We start from the raw sequence: 21,915 nt of genomic DNA on the forward strand, positions 1-21,915 counted from the left end.
TAAAGAATTTATTTGATATAAAGTTTCAAAGCAACCATTGCTTTAATTCTGTGTCTACTCCCAGAGCAGAACTATATCCTCAGATAATTTGTAAAATTGATATATGCTAAATGTGAGAAGATCAAGTGAAACAGGAGGGAAGGGGGCAGGGCACAACCTTTGAAAGAATGACATAGCCCGAGGACATAACATAAACTAATTTGAACCATCGGTCCAAGATGGCTGACAAGTCGATTTCCATTAGATCTTGAACCTCAGTATACACTCACTGTAACACAACAGCAAGCTAAACGACACACCCACAGGCTCCATGACAGTCCCAAGACTGACCATAAGGATCAACAAGTGGATGGTGTGGGGCTTCCCTGGTGGCGCAGTGGTTAAGAATCCACCTACCAATGCATGGGACACAGGTTCAAGCCCTGGTCCAGGAAGATCCCACATGCTGCGGAGCAACCAAGTCCGTGTGCCACAACTACTGAGCCTGTGCTCTAGAGTCCGCAAGCCACAACTACTGAGCCCACACGCCACAACTACTGAAGCCTGCACACCTAGAGTCCATGCTCCGCAACAAGAGAAGCCAATGCAAGGAGAAGACTTAAGGCTGTGCACCTCAACGAAGAGTAGCCCCACCCCCACCCCCCACCCCCCACCCCCGCCGCCCCCAACCCATCTGCCGCAACTAGAGAAAGCCCACAGGTCAGCAACAAAGACCCAACCCAGCCAAAACTAAATAAATAAATCAATTTTTAAAAAAGTGGGTGGTGGCCCAATTCCTGGAAATCCCCACCCCTTCCTGAAATAGCTGGAATACTTTTCAAACTCATTAGCCTATGAAATTACCCACTCCTATAAAAACTGACAACCCCATACCCTGGTGCCTTTCTCACCTTCTGAGATGGCCCACACTCTGTCTTTGGAGTGTTTCTCTCTAAATAAATCCATTTCTTACCTATCACTTTGTCTCTCACTGAATTCTTTCTGTGATGAGACATCAAGAACCTGAGCTTCACTAAGTCCTGAAACCTGGTATGTGATCTCAGTTGGAAGACAGTGGGTTTTGGCTGGGTTTGAGTCCTGGCCGTGTGGGTTCAAGTCCCAGTCAGGGTTTAGGCTGGGTTCGAGTCCCAGCATGTGGGTTCAAGTTCCAATCTGAGGTGCACCGTTTCTCTAGAATCTCGCACACAGAGCACATTGTAACAAATGACAAATATTAAATCCAACCCCTCTCCCTCATCCCTCCTGGTACCTGCCCAGAGTCATGGTCTAAGATAACATGACCAGTCTTCCAGAGAGACGATCAACTGTGTTGTTTTTCTAGCCGAGATGAAGGATTCTTGCATTCACTCACTCACTGGATAACATTTGATCGTAAGTCCCAGGTGTTGCCAATGGCTGCTGGGGAGGAGAAATGAAGAAGATATGAAGTCCACTGTGAAGAGCTGTATGTTTGACAGGAGCAGATCAAACACACTTAGGAAAAATTACAATGCAATGGGACAATCCAGTGTGTGCCTTTTTCAGAAGATAGAGAAATTATTTTCATATCAGTGGGGGAGATTTGGAGGGAATGAGCAACAGGGAAGAGATTCCTCGAGAGGATGCTGGCAGGACAGGTAAAATCTGCATTCATGGAGGTGGGCCTGGGAAAGTATTTTGAGAAGAGGGAACTAGATGAGCAAAAGTCCTGAGGCAGGAAGTGCAGGAAGCTGTGTGAGTGTGTGTGTGTGTGTGTGTGTGTGTGTGTGTGTGTGTGTGTGTGTGTGTGTGTGTGTGGTGGTGGTGGTGGTGGTGGTGATGGTGGAGGGTTGGAGGTACAGTCTACAGTTGGAAAAAGCTGATCATGGAACCAGGGAGGGGCAGCTGAAGAGTTTGGACTTAATGTGGTTGATATCATGGAACCTTTACAAGTTCAGAGTATAATGTGGCATGCTATGCTCTGGGAAGATGAATTTGGTCAACAGGTTGAAAGTAGCCTCAAATTGAAGAGAGTGTTGGAGAGCATAAAGTCTGAGAACCTAATTGTGTGGATAAAGAAACTGAGACCAAAGACGAAGTGACCTGCCATGAGGTTACAGAGCAGTTTTAGGACAAGGAAAGGACTACAAACCTTCCTCTCCTTTGCCTCCCCATGTCCATCCTGCTTCTGTTTCCAAGTGGCCAGGCCCTGTTGATTCTTCCTCTCCCTTCCCACTGGTCTGCCTACATCCAGTCTTCATCTCTTGAGGAAGTTATCCGATTTTAATTAAATGCCCAGGCCTTTTACCTTCTGCATCTTCCTCTGCCTTTGACCAGGAACAAGAAGGAAAAAAACAGAACACAACAGTTGAATGCCTACATTGACAACGGCAGGCACTTTGTTAGAGACTCAGAGACAAATTGCACTCTCAGCCCAGTAGCTGAGAAAGACAAGGTGACCAATGACATCATGCAGAGTCACAGGGACTGAGGGTAAGCACAGGGTGATGGGAGCACTCTGTAGGGGCAATGCATCCACTGGAGGTGGTGGGAGGGGCAAAAAGGCCTCTTAGAGGACGTGATATTTAAGGCAAGTCTGAAGAAGCTAGGTAAGGGTTGCCAGGTGTACAGAGAAGAAAGAGAGCTCCCGGGAGAAAGAAGAACCCGTATAAAGGCAGAGAAGCAAGGCCAGTTAAGGTGTTTGAGAAACCACCAGGCTTCCAATTGGCTGGAGGGTTCAGGACTGGCAGACATGAGGCTGAAGAGCTATGCAAACTACACTGAGGAGTTTGGCCTGATGGGTTTTAAGCTGGGGAGAGGCCACATAGGGTTGGTATTTACCTTCCATCTTCAATGTCCCTGTTCTTATTATTTCTCCAGTAGCCTCTTCATATCTTTTCCTCTTGGACAGCCATGGCAGATTATGAGTTCTGCACATTGGAATGTTCAATCTGAGACCAGATGGCCACTCAGCAGTGGGTAAGGGAAGAGTCAGGCTGCCTGGGCTCAGTGGGGCGTCTCAGTTTAACCGGGTACTAGCTCTGTGTTAAGAGCATGCTACTTAACCTCCTTGGGCTAGAGAAAATAATAATGCCAACCTCAGAAGGGTTTTCTGAGGGTTCAGTGAAATGCAGATAAAAATCCTTAGAATATTGCCAGGCATATATGAGGACAGAGAAAGGGCTGACAAGAGCTACACAAAGGCCTTGGGGAAAGCGATTGTCATGGATGCAAGCAAATGGTGGGAACACAGCCTAGCGTTCAGTCTTTGGTGTCATCACTCTCAATCCTTCAGTCACATGCCCTCCGCCCCACCTGAAACTCCGTGCTTCTTTTAGTCTCTGAATTGGTAAACCTGTATTTCTCTAGCACTGAGTCTGCAGATTTACACAGCCTTCCCTTCTTTCCCAAGTCCCTGCACTCAGCAGGTTTTAATAGGGTTGTTGAGAAAAGTGTGAATACAAAAGAAACCAGATCAGCAAATGAGAAGGCTTTTGATTTGGGTTTGCACTGATGACAACACTGCATGCTGTTCGCCAAGCATCCAATTTATGACTTTGCCTCTTACACTCCTGGTGAGTGCCACCTGAGTAGAAATTATCTTTTGTGATTAACTTTATATAATGCTTGTGCTCACTCTAGGCCCACCTGAGCAATTCATAAATATTTCAGGAGGAGAGACACAGTGATCTTCCCCAACACACTCATACGACAGTTTCAACATAATTAGGAGCATTTCTTGATCTAACACTGCACTCTTACAATGTGTATGATGAAGGAAATGAATGCTAATTATACATTATTAAATCTTATTAATCCTCAATAGAACCCTATTATTCTTTATAAGTGGGTTACTGGGGAAGAAAAAAAAAGAAGCACTGGTCAAGTCCCATTATGTCCATTGGGGAACGGGTGAATCTATTCTTAGTTTGTGTGATACCAGGAGTTTTTCATGTTAAACAGTAGCACTCAGAACGTGGGTTTGCTGAAATGTTGAGAACAGAGTAAGTGAATTGTGGTGTAATAGAATGATCTTTTTAAAGACCCAGAATAAAATCTCTTTAAGAGCTCATGTTTCCATTTCAAACTACATTAGTTGCAAAGACAAAAATACTTCATTATTGCACAGAATAGGTACCCTTGACCTTACCTCTACTACTATTTTCATATTTTTGTATGAGTAGATGAGAAACTGAGAGCAAGAGAGATGGAGTAATTTGGACTCAAGAATGTCTGGATTCAAAGACTTCGCACTAAGAAGATGCTCGATAAATGGTAAGTGCAGAAATGTGTTTCTGCGTCTGTTTAATTCTTGGTCAAAAAGAATCCCACCAAATCCCCAAAGAACCAAGTTTTGGAGGTTTCATGAATTACTAACTCACGGTGTACTCTCAACATTCATTAACAGAAATTAGGAGGTCAGGGCCTCCTTGTTGGGTGGAAAAATCATGGGATTAGTCAGGTGACCTGGCTGGGGGGAGGTGGGTTCAGGTGCTTGCTCTGTTGCTTATTTTGTGTTGGGTAAGTCATTTTACCTGACTTTTTACCTCAAATGTAAACGATGGACTATAATTTCTCCTAACAAGAAGATCTAATAAACCAGTGAGAAAGTGCTTTTATGATGTGCTGAGGTGAGGACATCAGCAGTATAGAAATACAAGGAAACAGCCTCCAACCTTGGAGTGCCTTCCTGGCAATGGCTGCTGCACATTTTAACCCCCTGACACAGTAATTGGTGGGTCCCCTGGTTGCTCACATTTACAACTTTCTGAGGAAAAAAAGTCCCACTCAAACCTTCCAAGAACAGGCTTGCCTTTCATCCAGTTCGCAGATATTTTTTGAAGCTGTAAGCACAGAATAAGCTTTCTGGGCTTCCGGCAGGGCTGTGAAGTGAACTCCAGGGTTTCGTTTATTTGAGCACCGGATAGAGGGAGTTGCCTTGAAGTCACTGATTGGCATGGCTATCCAGGGCTCACTGGCAATTAGAACCTTCCAGGAACTGACTCCCTCCGGGGCCCAGGGAAGCTCTGAATCTCTTCCCAGGGTGGTCCTCGTTGCCCGCTGACATCTAGCTTGTTTCACTGCTCCGCGGGAAGGAGGGAGTCGCGGCTCTGCCTGGAGACAGGAACACAGATGGGAGGCCGAGCATCCGGGTCCCGCGCCTGGATCTGTGGCGGGCATGACCTTGTAGGAGTCATTTCTCTTCCAGAGCTCCAGTTTTCCCATGTGTGAAGTGGACGGGTTGGAAGTTGGTCTGGGCCAGCTCTGAACCTCGCTGGGAATCCGGGGCGGGGCTCATGAGGAAGATCTCGGAAGGGAATTCCACGGCAGGATCTCGTCTGCTCAGATTCAGCCCCCTAATCTGGCGCCCTAACAGTGGACGCAGGTTCCCCCATTTGTTCGGCAGCCCCTCGCCCCGGCCGCTTCCTCCTTCTACGTTTCCTTCCTCTTCCTCCAGTGCAGGCAAAACCTCCACAGCTCCCTTTCCCTTCCTCCTTTGCAGTCTCCCCGCATCCCCGCGTCTTCCCTTCCTCCCAGGAAATCAACTGTCGTCAGCGCGCCCACCTTGGGGCAAGGCCACGGCCCGCGGCGGGCGCCCCCCTCCCCCGGCGGCGAGCGCGGCGCGGAGGCCCCGCGGGCACCCGCCTTCCCATACCTTACATGGACAAATGCGTGCAGGCAAAGTCAGGAATTCAGGCCCCTGACGTCAGCCTCCAGCTCTCAGGGCACCGCACGGGAGACCGAGGGGAGGGGGTGGGGACGGTGGGGAGGAAGGAGGGGGAAAGGCACCAACCAGCAGCCGCTCCAGCCCTGCCGAAGTTTCACTTTTTGTCTGTGGGTTCGCTCCCGGGCCCCGCGCGAGCTTTCCTGGGATAAGTAGCTTTAGCGAGCGGGGGAGAGCCAGGCGCTGCAAGGTAAGGGCTGGCTGCGCGGCCGGGGGCGCGGGGCGCGGTGCGGGGCGCGGGGCCGGGCCTGGGGACAATGGGAGGGGGAGTGCCTGGGCACCTCCTCCTTCTCCGCTGCCTCCGCCTCCAGCCGCCGCCGCCGCCGCCGCTGCCCCGGCCGCCTCCTCCCCGAGGTATTTGTTGCAAATCTTCCTTCCTTCCCCCCACTCTCCGCCCGCGGGCGCCTCGGGAACCCCCAGCCCTCCCCGAGCGCGAGCGCCTCCGGGGTGGCAGGAGCGCGGGGCGCAGGGCGCCGAGCGCGCGCCCGGGCCGGGCCGCAGGGCCCGCGGTGCGGAAGTGCCGGCCGCAGCGCGATCATGGGGTGCACGCGTGGGGGAGGGGGACCCCGAGTTTTTCGGGAAGCGTCGACCGGGGGCTGGGCGCGGGCGGAGGCCTTCCCTGCGCGCCCCCTGCCCGGGCTTTTCAGGGCTCCCAGGGGGCGGGGCCACACCCAGCAGCTCCGAGCTTTCGCGGAATCACAGTTGTCACAGTGGAAGGGGCCTAGGAGCCCTCACATCAAGTTCCCCCATTTTCCAGCTGGGGCAACTGAGGCCCAGAGAGGAGGAGAGCCTCCCCAAAGTCGCTCACTAGAGGCTGAGCCATAATTAAAATAAATGGCTCTCGACTCCTAGTTCCTTTTCTCCAAGCAGTTTTCCAGCGCCCACTGTGAGCCCGGGCTGTGCCGGGTTGTTGGGTCAGATGCATTTAGGGCCCGGACTCTGTCCTCAGGGAGCGCACAGTCAACCCAAGGAGCCAAAGGTGACCCAAGGTAGAAGGTGCTAAGTGCTGGGGAAAAGGCAAGGGTAAAATTTCAAGGGGGTCGGAGAAGAGTTTGGTTTCCTCGTCCCTCAGGAAGCATCAGAGGCTTTTGAAGGATGGGGTGTCTTCTGAAGCCAGCCAGGCACAAGGAGCGAGGCCTTGTGCGGGAGGCAACCGCAGAGCAAAGAAGACTCAAGAAAATGTGGAGAGTGGGGATGGAGCTGTAACTGTTACTGTGCTGGGAGCACGGGGTTGGGAGGCGTGGGTACAGGAGATGAGATAATCAGTGGAATTGAGCCTGAGGGGTGTCTTTGGGACTTTGAGGTGCTGGGGGAGCTGAAAGAGCTTTATGGCTTCCCTGCCCTTCCCAGTGATCCAATGTCTGCTCGCCCTCAACACAAAATGCAAAAATTTAGGTTCACGTTTGAGCTGCTTTTCTAGGACAAGACTCGCTTAACCTTGTGTCCAATCCCGCCTCTCTTTCCACCTCCTCCCCCTTTTCTAGTGCTTGCTTACCAATAAAACTCATTCTCACGAAGGTGTTAGTGACTTGGCAATGGCTTACCTCGCCCAGCACAAGCGCATTTTAAGAAAGCCTTTAAGCGGAAGGAGAGAAACCAGCTAACATTCTCCTCTCCCCTGCATCCTCACCCTCCCTGCCCTTACAGATAGTGAAACACAAATAAAAGCCCAGAGAAGATGGGTGCCAGTTCTAAAGCCTACAGTGAATAATGGTAGCCGGTGGGAGGCCAGAACTTCCAGTAGGGTTCTCTGTACCTCATGACCAGCCTTCTTCCTTTCAGGGTCTCTGCCTGCACCAGGTTCAGTCAAAAGGAAGAATGTGTATCTTTTTTTTTTTTTTTTTTTAAATCTCAGTATAAGAATACACTTTTTATTTTTTTTATATACAGCAGGTTCTTATTAGTCATCCATTTTATACACATCAGTGTATACATGTCAGTCCCAATCGCCCAATTCATCACCCCCCCCCACCCCCCCTGCAGCTTCCCCCCTTGGTGTCCATACGTTTGTTCTCTACATCTGTGTCTCAATTTCTCCCCCGCAAACCGGTTCACCTGTACCATTTTTCTAGGTTCCACATATATGCGTTAATATATGGTATTTGTTTTTCTCTTTCTGACTTACTTCACTCTGTGTGACAGTCTCTAGGTGCAAGAATGTGTATCTTGGCATTTAATTTTTGCAAGGCAGTCCCCCAACACCAACACCCAGGCCTTCAGAATCTAGAGTGTAGACTCTAGATGCGAGATAGGTAGCCGGGGTTAGCTGTCTGAATGGTGGGGGTGCACGCCTGGGGCCTTTGGGTCAGGCAGCTGCCTAGGGTCATGCTCCTTGTAAGCAGTGGGCAGGCCTAGAGCCGGGCTTTGGGGATTGACAGGAGGAGGAGAAAGCCGTGGAGCTGCTTCCTATGATTGGGACTGACTGAGTAGGACCCTTCTTCGAGTGACATATGCCAGTGGACAGTCAGTTCCAGGCAGTAGGAGATGGGAAAGGAGGCTTCATCATGAAGGTCCTTAAAAATGCCAGGTATGGATAGGACTTGAAGTGATCATTCGAGGGTTTTGAGCAGGCTGGGACATCAGTGAGAGGAGAGGAACTGGCGTTGGGAGGGCTGCTGCCCATTCCAGTGAGAGAGGCCATGATCTGGCCTAAGAATGTTCTCGGTGGGGTGTTGCTCATTTACCCCACGTATATTACTGAGCATCTGTTATGTGCCATTGGCAAACATGAAAATTTTATGGCAGGTTGCTTGTTTTATTGAGGCATATAAATTGTACATTGTATGTGTTGAGGCATATAAAAAGTATACTTTTTCACATTTTAATATCACTGAAATAGGGTTGTCTTATAATCACAGATGTGTCATAGTTGAGCAGCTCTTCATTCTAAGTTGATAATCTTAACCTTGATGGTTAAGAGTTGATAAAATTTGTTGATCATACCCTTTATGAATGTACAGTGCTTTGCACTTTATAAAAGTTTTCCAGCAGATATTCCATTTGAATCTCAAAAATCCCCTGAGAATTGGGCCTAGTGATCCTGTCATCTCGATTTTACCTCTTGCCCAAGGTCACAGAGCTAATTAGAAATGTGCTCAAAATGACAGCCTAGAACTTTGACCCTTGATGTTAAATATGTGACTTTACCCTGCTGTGGAACTAGCATGGGTTAATTAGGAATGGGAAGAGTCAAATTGAATTTGATTTCAGAACTATGGCTGAAGATGCTGGAATGATGGTGTTTTTTTTGGGGGGGGGGTTGGTTTGGTCAAGGGCAGAATGTAACTCATGAGGACTGGGAGGATCCCTTAGCCCAGAGATTTGCTGCATTAAATAGAAAATGGGCAGGGAGATAGAAGATGCCAGGTAACATACTAAAACCAGAGGATGGAGCACGCTGCTGTTTTTCCACAGAAAGGAGAGGAGCCGTGGATGAAGCACATGGGTTCTGGAGCCTCCCTTCTGTGAAGCAGGAACTGGCTAGCCCTGGGAGTACAGAGATGAGGAGGACACGGTCCCTGTTCTTGGGGAGCACCTGTGTGTGTGTGTGCGCGTGGTGCTGTTCGAGGGCTGTGTTTCTGGGGCACTGACGTGGTTCCACCTCAGGGAAGCTACAAGAGGGAGCAGTGTCTGAAGAGAATCTTTAGGGTTATATAGGAATCGCCCAAGTGGAAGAACAGGTAAGGGCTGAACCTGTTAGGCATATGCAGACGAATGTAGGGAAGGAGCATGGTGGTTGAGGCTGGGTTTTGCATGGCCAGCATGAACAGGGTGGTGGGAAATGGTAAAAGGGAGGACTTTTATTCTTTGCTAAATAGATTTAAATTTATCTTGTGGGCTCTAGGGGCCATTACAGGCTTCTCTAGAGATTTGCACGAAAACAAGGCTGGGCAAGGGCTCTGGAAGCATCTGTGGGATTAGGTATTGGATGCTAACTGCAGGAAGAAGAGTAACATATTTAGTAAGTGGTTGAGTGGAGCTGAGACTTTGACCCTGGGCAGTAATTAGGAGTCCTAGCTCAGCGTGTGCATTGCTGGGTGGGGACTTTTCCTGGATAATGGCATTGGAAGGCAGCACCCAGCTGGAAGAAACCCAGGCGAGGAAAGGGGAGGTAAAGTTGTGATGCATGCAGGAAGCTTATCTGGGTGGAAATCCATGGGCTGAAGGTGTGTTCGAAGCAGAGGTGGGAAAGAGAAGGAGGAATGGAATCGTGACGTGGGAGTCTGCTCTAGATGGCTTGAATGTGTGGAGGAAATGGCAGTGCCTTCTTAATGCGAGTCATAGAAATGGGGACGGACACTGAGGCATTGATGAGGACCTCACCTCTCCTGACTTTCTACAAATAGGGTGGGTGGCTGGCCAGGGGGTTAATGGGATTCATGCTTGGAAGCAGGTAAACCACAAGACTGAGGCTAGAAAATGTTTATCTTTCGATCCTTCTTTCTTAATAATAATAACATAATTTAAAAAATTTGAGTACTTATATAATTCTCATCCTGATTCTTTAAAGTAGGTTTTATGATTATCAGTCTCATTTTGCAGATGAGAAAATGAGTTTGGTTAAATAAGGTTATACAACTACTAAGTGAAATGGCCGAGTTTAGAACCTTTCCCTGATCTTCACCGTTCTCTCTGTGCCCACAGAAGGAAAAGTGAAAATTGTCGGTGAAAATTAATCAGTCGATCTAAAAAAGAACTGGAAAATTTTATTCGATCCAAATTTGAGCATTATAACCCGGGAAGAGCATCTCAGAACGCTGAGAACTGTTCCTCCTGTTAGAAGTCAAGGCACCGTTATATAAGTTTTTTGAGACAGAGGGCTGTACGTCACATGATGTATTGATATTATCAACAGTTTACTTAATGCAGATCTAAGCATCATCCTGGTGGGTCATGTGACCCCTACAACATCAAGAAGGAATGTTATTAAGGCGTGGTCTGGTTGATGCTAGGAGCATGTTGCTCTTGAAGGTTGAGCAGGTACTCCTGCTGCTGCCAGGGGGAGGTCTGGTCGAATCGTAATGCAGATATGAGATGCGCATTGCGATGCGCATTGCGGGGAGGAGAGAGGGGGCCAAAGGGCAGGGAAGCATTTTTATGTTTAAATTTTCTTGCCTTGCCATAAAATATGAATTTTATTTCACAAAGTCACCACTGTCTTTCAATGTTCTTCCTCAGAATTTAACTCGGTATCCATTCCTTGGGCCCCAGCAGGACCATAATCCAGGGTTTCCCTGGGCAAGCAGGCTTTTCACTTCCATTCTGGTGCTGCTTCAGCCCCGTCTCTCTTGAGATGCTGCCATTCCCTCTACCCTTTGGGTGTCTTCTCTCTGCAAAGCTAACCGGAGAGGACAGAGCTTCTCTGGAAAACATCTGCTTCCTCCCCCCAACATTGCCTTCTCCCCAGTCTCTTGGAGTAATAAGGGTTTGAGGTACCCCACAGAGAGGCGGTTGGGGAAATAGGATAACAAAGTAGGGGAGTGATGGAGGGTCTTGATCTCAGTCATTGCCCTTGATCTATGGCTCCTGGGACGATGTTCTCTGGAGTCGAGCCAGATAGCTCCTGTTGGATCCTGCCCTTCCCTAGGTCACGCAGACCTCTTCCTCCAAGAAGGGTTTCTGGCTCAGGACTCTGAGGGATCAACTAAGGTCCTTTCTTTGACCTACTCACCTCAGGTGGGTTATTTGCATTTTGATAACTTACAGGTAAGATATTTTCAGGGGCGAGAAGACAGATCCTAGGAATGGCACCCAGCAAGGTAAATAAGACCTTGGCTTTCTCTTCTTTGAATACTTCTCATCTCCTGTACCTTGAAGATGTTCAGTAACTGCTTGTTTACCCATTTAGAATGAGTAACATTTACTGATACAATGTAAGCACGGATCACGCTTGACCACATATATTTGCTTGACTTTGTTCTCCCCTCCTCTTTAAAATAAGCAGGAGGAGTTTCACAAGGATGCCTGCTTTGTTAAGGGCCATGTTCCCCCGTTCAGAGGAGTGCCTGGTACAGCGTAGGCACCCTGGAACTGTTTGTTAGGTGAAGAAAGGGGTTGGCTTAGTTTACTGCAACCACAAGATAGCAATGATGGGGGAAAGGAGCTTTTTACTGACCGAGAAGTTTGGGCCTGTGGGGTCCCAGGACTGGATTGAGTCCCCACGATGCTGTGAAGCCGCCACAGGTGGTACTCGGCAGTCCCACCATCAGGGTCAAGATTAGGGGGCGGGAGTGTAGAACTGAGGGTCTAAACTAACTAGCCATCCCAAGAGTAAGTGTGATTCAAACTGTGATTTCCCTTCTCCCTCAACAGCCAGGTGGTCAGTCGTGTTGTCTTTGAACATTCCGCTGTTTTCATGTCCATGCCTTTGCTTATGCTGTTTTCTCTACCTGGAGTTCCAGGCCTCTCTGCGTGTTGTAAACCTGTGATTTTTTTAAGTTCAAGGCGAAAACCCACCTTGTGCCATGAAGCCATTCCCAGACTCTTAGCCCCCCTTAGACCCCACTTATATGTGTGATCACATGCATCTCTGTCTCTTGTGTTCAGTTCAGCACATCATTCTGGTCCTGAGTGATTACCCCATGCCAGACAGAAATGCTGGAAACTGATCTTACAAAGACAGCTAAGGCTCTGTCTTCAAGGATCTTCATTCCAGCCTAGGAGACAGACTGAAATAGAACATGGGAAGGCCCTACTAGAGTGATGAACAAAGAAAGAATGGGAGCAGTGAGAAATGGCTGACTGACCACCTGGAAGAACAGGAAAAAATGCTCATGGAGAAGAAGACATTGGGTTGGGTTTTGAAGGGTGAGTAGGGGTTCTTATGGTGGACAGAGGTGGAAGAGCTTTCTGGGCAGAGAGACCTTGATATACAGGCACAGGCCTGAGGCCTAAGAGTGTTTGGGGTGCGTGTTTGGAGATCACTGAGAAAGATGGGGCTGGCCAGGGAGGATTAGAGGGTAAAGGGCTGGCAGCTTGAGCTAAGGGTGATGGCAGCGGTGGTGGTCGGTAGGGAGCAGGAGGGCTTTTGTTACTTTTTGAGCAAAGGAGGGTGTCGTTGGGTCTGTGTTTCAGAGAACTCTGGTGGCAGAGCGATAGCAGTTCTGGGCCAGAGGCGGGGACACCGCTTAGCAGGCTGCTGAAATGTTCCAGGTCAGGAAACACCGGCCTGTACCAGGTCAGCAGAGTAGAGAGGGAAAAAGTTGTTTACTGTTAGAATCTTATCAGGCAGCTTAGTTCCTACTCTTGTCCTTCCAATGATTTGCCAGCTTATCAGCCTTGACTGGAAAAACTATTTTATGGGCACCAAAGCTTGTAGCCGTGGAAGCAGCAGGCTGGCAGCCAGTTCATGCCTTAGAATTGTGGGCTGGGGCCTTGGTGGCCAGAGCCATCTGATTCCTCCTTTTGCTGGTGAGGAAACTGAGGCCCCAGGGAAAGGACAGAAGTGCTCAGTCACACCTTTGTTCGCTGAGCTGGAGTTGGGTGTGGCCCTTACTCCCTTTCCTGCCTTGTTTCAAGGGTGTTTTTGATTCTCTCTCTGCTGAGCCTGGCTGGACACATTCCTTCCCCACCCCACCCCCAGGGGCTTTGCTTGGGAGAATTTGGGAGGGACTATAACTTGGAGATCGTTGTTACTGGGCTTGAACCTTGTTCTTTGCACTTTGAAAACAAAGTGATTAAGAGGTTCAGTTTCAGTCTGAGAGTGCTTTGGGGGTTTCTTTCTTTTTCTGCTATTTATTCCTGTCCCTTGTTTGCGGGAACCAAGCTTCTGCATGTAACTTTAAGGTTCCTTGCCTGTGGTGCTCCCCACCCTCACTCCCCTTTTATTTTTACTTATTTTTGCTTGCCTAAAGGTTTTCAGGCTGCCAGCATTAGATCCCTTACAGAGTAGATCCTGCTGTGTTTTCTTTCCTTCTTAAACGTGCCCGTCACAACCCATCTCATAGAACCCATTAGCGTTTCATAGCCTTTGTAGCACTTTTTATGTGGCGAATGCATTCTACAGTTGTTTTTTATTACTTAGCTCACACTTGCCATCCAAGAGGTGGGTCAGCAGGATCAATCTTGTAAAAGTTCTGGGGTGAAGGAACTTCCCCTGCGGTGCTTAAGTGGTAGAGTGAGAATCAGACTCCCAGCTCTAAAGCTCCTGTCTTGCTCCTTCCTTCACTTCTGCTGGTGAGCAGGAGATAATTGATGTGAAGGTCCTTCGCAAGCCCTATACACGGGTGAGAAACTGTTATTATTTCATGGTGTGCTAATTGGTAGCATTAGCTGCCCCCGTCTGTGACTTTGGAAGGCACCTGAGAATCTGGTTGGAGACCCCAGAGTCCTGAGGATATGGACTTCAGATGCTAGCATTTCAGCAGTACCATCATCAACTTGGTTTTTGGTATAAGAAAACAAAGACCTGTGTTTGAGCCACACATTAGCCCTGTGATCTTAAGCAAGTTCCAGAATATTCCTGAGCCTCAGTTACCTTTGATATAGATCATCTATCCCAATGCATCTGTGAGAACCAGACATTTCCCTGACAATGCTTTATTCATGGTTGTATAGTGTGTAACGTGGCCGTGCAGTGGGTACACGTGGCTAATTCTTGGTGCCCAGCAAGGTGTCTAGCCCACAGGAATGGCACCTTGTCCTTCTAGAGGAGATTGTGGGATTTAGACCCAGGCAGCTCCAAGTTCAAGTCTTTTTTTTTTTAAATTTTTTAAATTTTTATTTATTTTTTTGCGGTATGCGGGCCTCGCACTGTTGTGGCCTCTCCCGTTGCAGAGTACAGGCTCCGGACGCGCAGGCTCAGCGGCCATGGCTCATGGGCCCAGCCGCTCCGCGGCATGTGGGATCTTCCCGGACCGGGGCACAAACCCATGTCCCCTGCATCGGCAGGTGGACTCTCAACCACTGCGCCACCAGGGAAGCCCCAAGTTCAAGTCTTAGCTGTGCGACTTAACGGAGAGTGCTCCCTGGGATGGTCACGGGCGATCTGGTGTACTGACTTACTCATTTTTAGACTTCTTATTCATGAGGGCATCACTGTTGACAACAGTCACTTTGCGGAGTGGGACGAGTGCCACAGATGTTCACAGGTATTTCCAGGCTGTGCAGAGGGATGGTTTGTCACCAGTGAATGGTTGTCCAGTGTTTCTTCTCCATTGTGATCCTCCAACTTTCTCTTGGTTTTTTAATTTTTAAAATTTATTTTTATTTGAGAAAAATCGGCTGACATCTTTGTTGCTTTGGGGAAGGGGGTCACTCAGGAGCTCTTGGTGGGAAGGTCTGCTTCCTCTTCATCGTCACAGGCTTCTGGCAGCGCAGGATGGCGCTGGCTCAGCAGGGCGAGGCCAGGCGCCAATCCGTGCGGTGCTTGTTCTTTTGGATCATGTGCCGGATGCTACTGAGGGTGGCCCGGGCGTTCTTGTTGATGGTGGTCCTCACATAGGTGGCCGGCTTTCGCGGGCTGGATCACCGCTTCATCGCTACCACGACCCCTTTGCTATCTGCTGCCGGCTTTATACCCACAGTCTTGCGGTGAATGGGCCCGTTGTGGCGGAAGGAGTCGCGGGCCTTTAGGTTACTGGGTTTGGTGCTGTACGTCTGCTTGTTCCTCTTGATCAAGAAGCTGGAGCAGTTCCGGACGACCAGCCATTGCAGGCGCGCGGACGTGGCGGCAGCTCCTCTGGTTGCGGAGGCTGGAAAGGGGCAGGCGGGGGGCGGGGCCTCTCTGGGGTTTGGTTTGCGCTGTGTTTGCGCTCTGCTTCTAGTGCAGTCGTTGCTTCTTTCCCGGCCTCCCATCGAAGCCCCCTGTAGTTCCCATGGAAAGCTGGTGCTGAGGGGTGGTTCCAGGCCTTCCTCAGAAACTTGTATGGGAACCTTTCACGGGGCAGGTAAGCAAGAGGGTCAGGACAGGGCAGAGTTGTTTCAGCGTCCTTCAAGAAGTGTGCTTTGGCCTCATTCCATCCCCACAATGGGCACTTTTTTCCGCTGCAGCCGTGGTTGGCATTCCTTAGTCACTCAGGCCATCAGCCACAGCTTCGGAGAAGATGGCCGTGGGCATGTGTAGTGCGAATTCCTTGGCATTTTCAGGAGACCGCTTTTTGGGCGTTAAGGGAATCCTGTCTTTAATGTTAGTGTCGGTTTCTTTGTCTGTAAAAATGGCTGTAGCAACAGTACTTGATGGAGAGGTAGAGGGACCATACTTTCTGGTTTTGCCAGGACAGCCCTGGTTTATGCCTGTGGCCTGGTGTAGTATATAGAGCATCCCCTTCCACTCTCAGAGGTATTCTGATTGGGGGTCACCCTACTTGTTAGTACTGAGTGAGGTTGTGTAGGTCAAGGGTCCCCAATACCCAGGCCGTGGACCGGTATCGGTCAGCCGCCTCTTAGGTACGGGGCCCACAGCAGCGGGCCAGGGAGTGAAGCTTCACCTCTCGCTCCCCACTGCTCACGTTACCGCCTGCACCCCCCCGCCCCCGTCCGTGGAAAAATTGTCTTCCAGGAAACCAGTCCCTGGTGCCAAAAAGGTTGGGGACCGCTGGTATAAGTAATATGTATAAGACCAAGACTAAAGTAAAATGTCAACAAATGTCTACTGTTTTTGTCAGAGGAGATGCTAGGTGCTCAAGAAATGTTTGTTCAGTGAACTACTTTTATAAAGGTAAAGTTTGAGGATGTTTGAAGGGAATGTCTAGCTTGTAGGTAGTTAGAGTTTATTAGGTTGATAAAAATGTGTTAGTACCTGTTTAGAATATTAAAAAAATGCCAGGAGAGTGGTACGGATGGAGGGCTTATTGAGTCCTCTGGAACATGTGTGGAAGCTTATTGGAAGGGCCAGGCCTTGGGTTAAACATGGAAGGACAGGAAGGCTTAGTCCAGGATGTGATGGGGCAGCTAAATTGCTCTGGCTACTTACAGTCAAGAAATAAGATTGAATCTCTGTCCATGTGTGTATTTTATATATTTATTTCTTGCCACACCACGCGTGGGATCTTAGTTCCCCGACCAGGGATTGAACCTGGGCCCTCTGCAGTGGAAGCCCAGAGTCCTAACTACTGGACCACCAGGGAACTCCCCATGTGTGTAATTTAGATGGGTTTTTAAATCTATTATTTTCTAGCCCATGGTCCATCTTGATTAAGATCTTTAACTGTAACTGTGGCAGCTTAATGCGGTACCAAGTTCTGTGCCAAGAGGTCACCAGAGTAACATATTTATTCTTCTAATGAGTTTCCAAAGAATATGGTTCTTGTTTAGTTCCTAGGAAGAAAAAAAATCAGAAATAAAAACAACTTAGTTGGCACCTAGAGCTTCTGTCTTGTTTGATATGAAAATGAATCATTTTCAGGAACTGGAGGAAGGAGTTGCTTCCCAGATGGCAGGGTGTTCCCTGACTTCATGGGAAAGGCAAACTCTGAAGTGACCTGGAGGGTAAGCGACACCTTTTCTTAGAATGAGGTGAAAGGCAGGTCAGCTTTCCTGTAGTCTGGTTGTTTCCAAACTGGACTTCTCTTCTTGGCTGCAGCAACTTCACTTCATAGGAAACTATGAGTGTTCCAGTAATGACAGCTGGACAGGACCCTACAGATACATCTGTCCATCGATCTGATGTGTTTGTGTGTTCATTCATTCCACACCAGGTGCTAGGTGTACCTGTGAATGAATGAGTGAAACTCTAGTTTGGGCTTGGGGGATGGAAACATGAATGCTGTGCCATCCCTGCCTCCAGAGGTCATTTAAATAATCAAGAGAGGATGTAGGGCTTCCCTGGTGGTGCAGTGGTTGAGAGCCTGCCTGCTGACGCGGGGGACACGGGTTCGTGCCCCGGGCTGGGAAGATCCCACATGTCGTGGAGCGGCTGGGCCTGTGAGCCATGGCCGCTGAGCCTGCGCATCTGGAGCCTGTGCTCTGCAACGGGAGGGGCCACAACAATGAGAGGCCCGTGTACCGCAAAAAAAAAAGAGAGGATGTAAAAGTATATGGAAAAAATATCTGGTGACTGATTGAATGGCGACTAACTCTAGGGACCTTGGGGAAACTTCACAGATAAAAAGACTCTCATTTGTTTGGGCCTTGAAGGATGAGTGGGGATTTGTCTAGTGGGCTAGAGGAGGAGGGCGGTCATTGAGCAAGGGAAATAACATGAACAGGTGAGAAAGTGCATGGCACCTTGGAAAACTGGAGTCACTGGGGATGGGCTGTGGGGTAGAGAGGCCATAGAAATGAGGGTGCAGGGGTGGGCTGGGAGGCGGATTGATAAAGGTCTTTATTGCTGACTGAGAACTTGAGACTGTGCTGTGAAAGGAGCATCACGTAGGGAAGGGAGATGATTGGATCTGTGCTTTAGAAAAGTGATGGGTTACGGATGGTTGGAGGGGCCTCGTACTGGAGATGGTGAGATGTGCTGCTGTAGTCCAGGCACCAGATAAATGGAAGATGAAATGAGGTTGAGGCATTGGCTATGAGGGACAGTTCACAGGTGGAATAGAGGTCACCCAATCTCCTCATTTAAACAAGAGGAAACCCAGGCCCTGAGCAGGTAACAACACATACAGAGTCCACAGCCCTGGTTCCATCATAACCCCCAGGTGATCCATCCTCTGACCAGGGTAACAGGTGCCTAGTTGCTGAGGTAGCCGTTTGTCAAGAGGAAGATCTCCATCACTTTTTATCTTTTAAGAATTCCATGGAATCTCTTACCTCTGAATGAAATTGGCTCTTTCTAGAGTTATGGAATCTGTGATCACTGGAGATATTCAAGCAGTGGCTGATTGGGATGTTACAGTGAAAACTCAGGCAATGGTTGAAGACTTGGTCTAGAGTATCTTTGAGGTCTATTAACCCTGACTCTTTTTTAAAAAATTCCTTCCTTCCTACCTCCTTCCCTCCTTCCCTTTCTTCCTCCCTTGGAGAATATATTTATAACAGTCTTACCTGGGGTTCCTCTCTCCATTTGGTTCCTCAGGATGATTTTAGCCAAATTGGACAAAAGGCAGAGAGAGTTAAAAATGGATGATTAGGCACTAAGAATGGTGGGCCATAGTTCATGCAGAGTTGTGAGGGAATAACTATTTGGGGGCCAGTAAGTTAATACTCACCAGGGAGACCTTTGTGACCTAGGCCAGCCTGCATGATCCTGATCAAAATGGAATCCACCGTACAGTTAATGATGCTTTTGACCAATCGCCATTTTTATAGTGCTTTACAGTTAATCATGTGTTTTCCTACAAATTACAGGTAAAATCCTCACAATAGTACTGTGAGGAGTTGTTACTATTGTTCAAGTTTTACTATCAAGAACGTGAGGCTGAGAAAGATTAAATGACTTGCTCAGGGCCCCAGCTAGCCGGATGTTGAACCAGGACTTCAACTTGAGGTTTTTATTTGCACAATTTTAGATTCCTCCTATTCCCAGCCTGCGCAGATCCCCGAGACAGCCTCTAGGTTTATTCCTATTGATAACCTTAAATCCATTGTGCATCCTGATATAAGGTAAGGATTTAATCAGTGCTTGCTGAATGAACATGAGAATGAATAATATAAATGAAGTAATAAATGACAACTTGAGTTTTAAGAATATCTTTAGTAATAAAAAAAACCTAATTGAGCTCCTCTAAACATTAATTAATCTGTTATAAAAAGACAATGAGAAAGAACTCATTTAGAATACATTTACTCAACTTCATTAAAAAAAAAAAAAAACCACCAGAAAAGCTCCCACCAAAACTCTTTTACCTGAATACCTCTCTCTGATCTTTTAGGGGACCTTAACCCTGATCTTAATCCCCCCCCCGAAAGGGCATGTCCACTTCTCTGTTTGTGTACAATGTTTCCTTCCACTTAATATTATTACAAGAAAAACTCTTTCTTCTTTTGGCCTGGTCTTTATCTTTTTTATAAATGTATTTAATTAAATTAATTTATTTATTTTTGGCTGCGTTGGGTCTTCTTTGCTGCGCTCAGGCTTTTGTCTGGTTGCGGTGAGCGGGGGTTACTCTTCGTTGCGGTGCGCAGGCTTCTCATTGCGGTGGCTTCTCTTGTTGCGGAGCTCGGGGTCTAGGCGCGCAGGCTTCAGTAGTTGTGCGGCACGCGGGCTTAGTTGCTCCGCGGCATATGGGATCTTCCCGGATCAGGGCTCGGACCCGTGTCCCCTACATTGGCAGGTGGATTCTTAACCACTGCGCCACCAAGGAAGCCCTATATTTATCTTTTATATAACTAAAGATTTGTTGAAATTGACATTACCCATGTGGACACTAGGATAGTTTTTAATTTTTAAAGAAATTTAATACAATTCAGTATGTTAAAACATGCCTTGTAAACATCAGTGGACAAATAAATAGCTTTTACTTCCTTCTAAATTATTTCCTGAAGACAATGATTTCTTTGGCACTTCCACTTTCCCGCACATTGGTTACCATTTTGTCCCTTGTGTTTTGTGGTTATGTGACTATGTATCTTATCTCAGGGATGTAGGAGAAAATGCATGTATGGCTGGAGAGTCAGACAGGTTTGGGTTCCAATTACGGCACTGTATCTTGATAGTTATATAATCATACTGGTTACTTAGCCTCTCTGAACCTCCAACTGCTCGTCTGTGAAAGAGGATAATAGTGCCTTCCATGTAATGTCATTGTGGAAGGAATTCTGTGGTCAGGGTAGGAAAGCACTGAAGCCTGCCATGTGATCTGCTGAAAAAATGCTATCTTTTCCCTCTTTTCTCTCGTCACCCACCAAATGATAAGACAGCCAAGATCCTTCCCCTTTGTATTTCCCCATAGAGTATGACCCATAGCAGGTCGACCTTAAATACATGTATATCAGCTGGCTAAATAAGTTTTAAGTTCTTTCAAAGGAGAATTATAGGCACAAAGTACTGAATAGTTCTATTACTTTTCATGCTCGTTGCTATTCAGCCTCCATTAAGACTGTATTAATTTGCAGAGTCATTAGCAGTGGGTGAATCTACTGGTTTCTCCATGTCTTCCCTAAAATTTAATTTTATAACTTTACATTTGTCTCTGCTAAATTAATATGTAGGAAATCATATTTCATTATTGTTTCAATTTGTATTCCTTTAATTACTGAAAAAATATCCTGAGAAGTGATTTAGAGTTTGTGTGTCCCCTTGCGTGAATTCTCAAATGGCAATATTTAAAAATGGTCTGAGCTGGAGAAGGTTCATATGAAAGGGCTAAAAATGTTTAGTGTTTTGAGTTGCCTAAACTTTAGTTTATGTATTCATTCATTCATTCAGTCACTCAGTGTTTATTGAGCACCTGCTATGTGCCAGGCACTCTTCCAGGGGCTATGCAAACCACAAAGAAAAAAATAAGTGAGTAAAGTCAGTGATCTCCACTCCAGCCTCCTCGTGTAATATGCGTGGTGGCTGAGATCTAGAAAAAAGAGATAATTACCAGAGTCATTTAGCTTGTTCAGTAGCAGAGCCAACCATTTATTTGAACAGTAATTGTGATTTCATATGTTTTGTATCAGTAGCCTTTTAGGCCTTGGAAATATCCTGGAAATTGCAGAATTGTGATATCTAGACAACACCTCCAAACTGTATCTACATTGAGAAAGCAGAGGCCTGATTTTTGATTTAGAAAATATGATCACCTGGTTCTTCAGTCTCATATATAACTCCTTCCTAGAGCTCTTGGCCTCTTACATTTACATTCATTCTTAAATGAGCACACTTATTATTTATTTTTTAAAGTTTTTTTTCAATGTGGACCATTTTTTAAATCTTTATTGAATTTGTTACAATATTGCTTTTGTTTTATGTTTTGGTTTATTGGCCGTGAGGCATGTGGGATCTTAGTTCCCCGACTAGGGATTGAACCTGCACCCCCTGCATTGGAAGGCGAAGTCTTAACCACTGGACCACCAGGGAAGTACCCAGCACACTTATTATTAAAATAGGACTAGAAAATAAAATTACTCCATCTAAGCCATTTAGACCAACTGTGAACCTTTTTGTACATGTTTTTGGTAAAGAAAAGGGAAGAAGGTGACATTTCTCTATCAAATAAAGTAGTCAATTTAGTTTTAATAAGGCAGTTATCTTCAGGTAATAAAAATTCAACTAACTTGCCATAACTATCTTGTTTAAAGTCAATTAAGAGCCTCATATACCTCACTTGCTGGGTAAAATTTAATAGAACTTCAGTTAAGCATTTATTGCTTATTTAATTCAAAATTAAGTTAATCACCACAGTTGGTAACAACCACTG

At 47.2% G+C, this 21,915-nt stretch overlaps 1 protein-coding gene and 1 pseudogene across 7 annotated transcripts in view; one reads left to right on the plus strand and one right to left on the minus strand.

The window, feature by feature from the left end:
* Window positions 1-5,653: 5,653 nt before the first annotated feature.
* Window positions 5,654-21,915, plus strand: part of LPP (LIM domain containing preferred translocation partner in lipoma) — a 714,682-nt gene continuing 698,420 nt past the window's right edge. For 2 of the 7 annotated variants that reach the window (XM_067034208.1, XM_067034212.1), the window contains exon 1: window positions 5,704-5,873. The gene's annotated coding sequence lies outside the window, so the exon portion shown is untranslated. Of the gene's footprint in view, window positions 5,874-5,936; window positions 6,038-21,915 lie in introns of those variants that run through there. The other 5 variants (XM_059064965.2, XM_067034213.1, XM_059064964.2 and 2 more) reach the window with 4 other exon arrangements.
* Window positions 14,936-15,478, minus strand: LOC131756830 (large ribosomal subunit protein eL28 pseudogene; annotated as a pseudogene).

Source organism: Kogia breviceps, chromosome 5, assembly GCF_026419965.1.
Source record: "Kogia breviceps isolate mKogBre1 chromosome 5, mKogBre1 haplotype 1, whole genome shotgun sequence".
NCBI lineage: Eukaryota > Metazoa > Chordata > Mammalia > Artiodactyla > Physeteridae > Kogia > Kogia breviceps.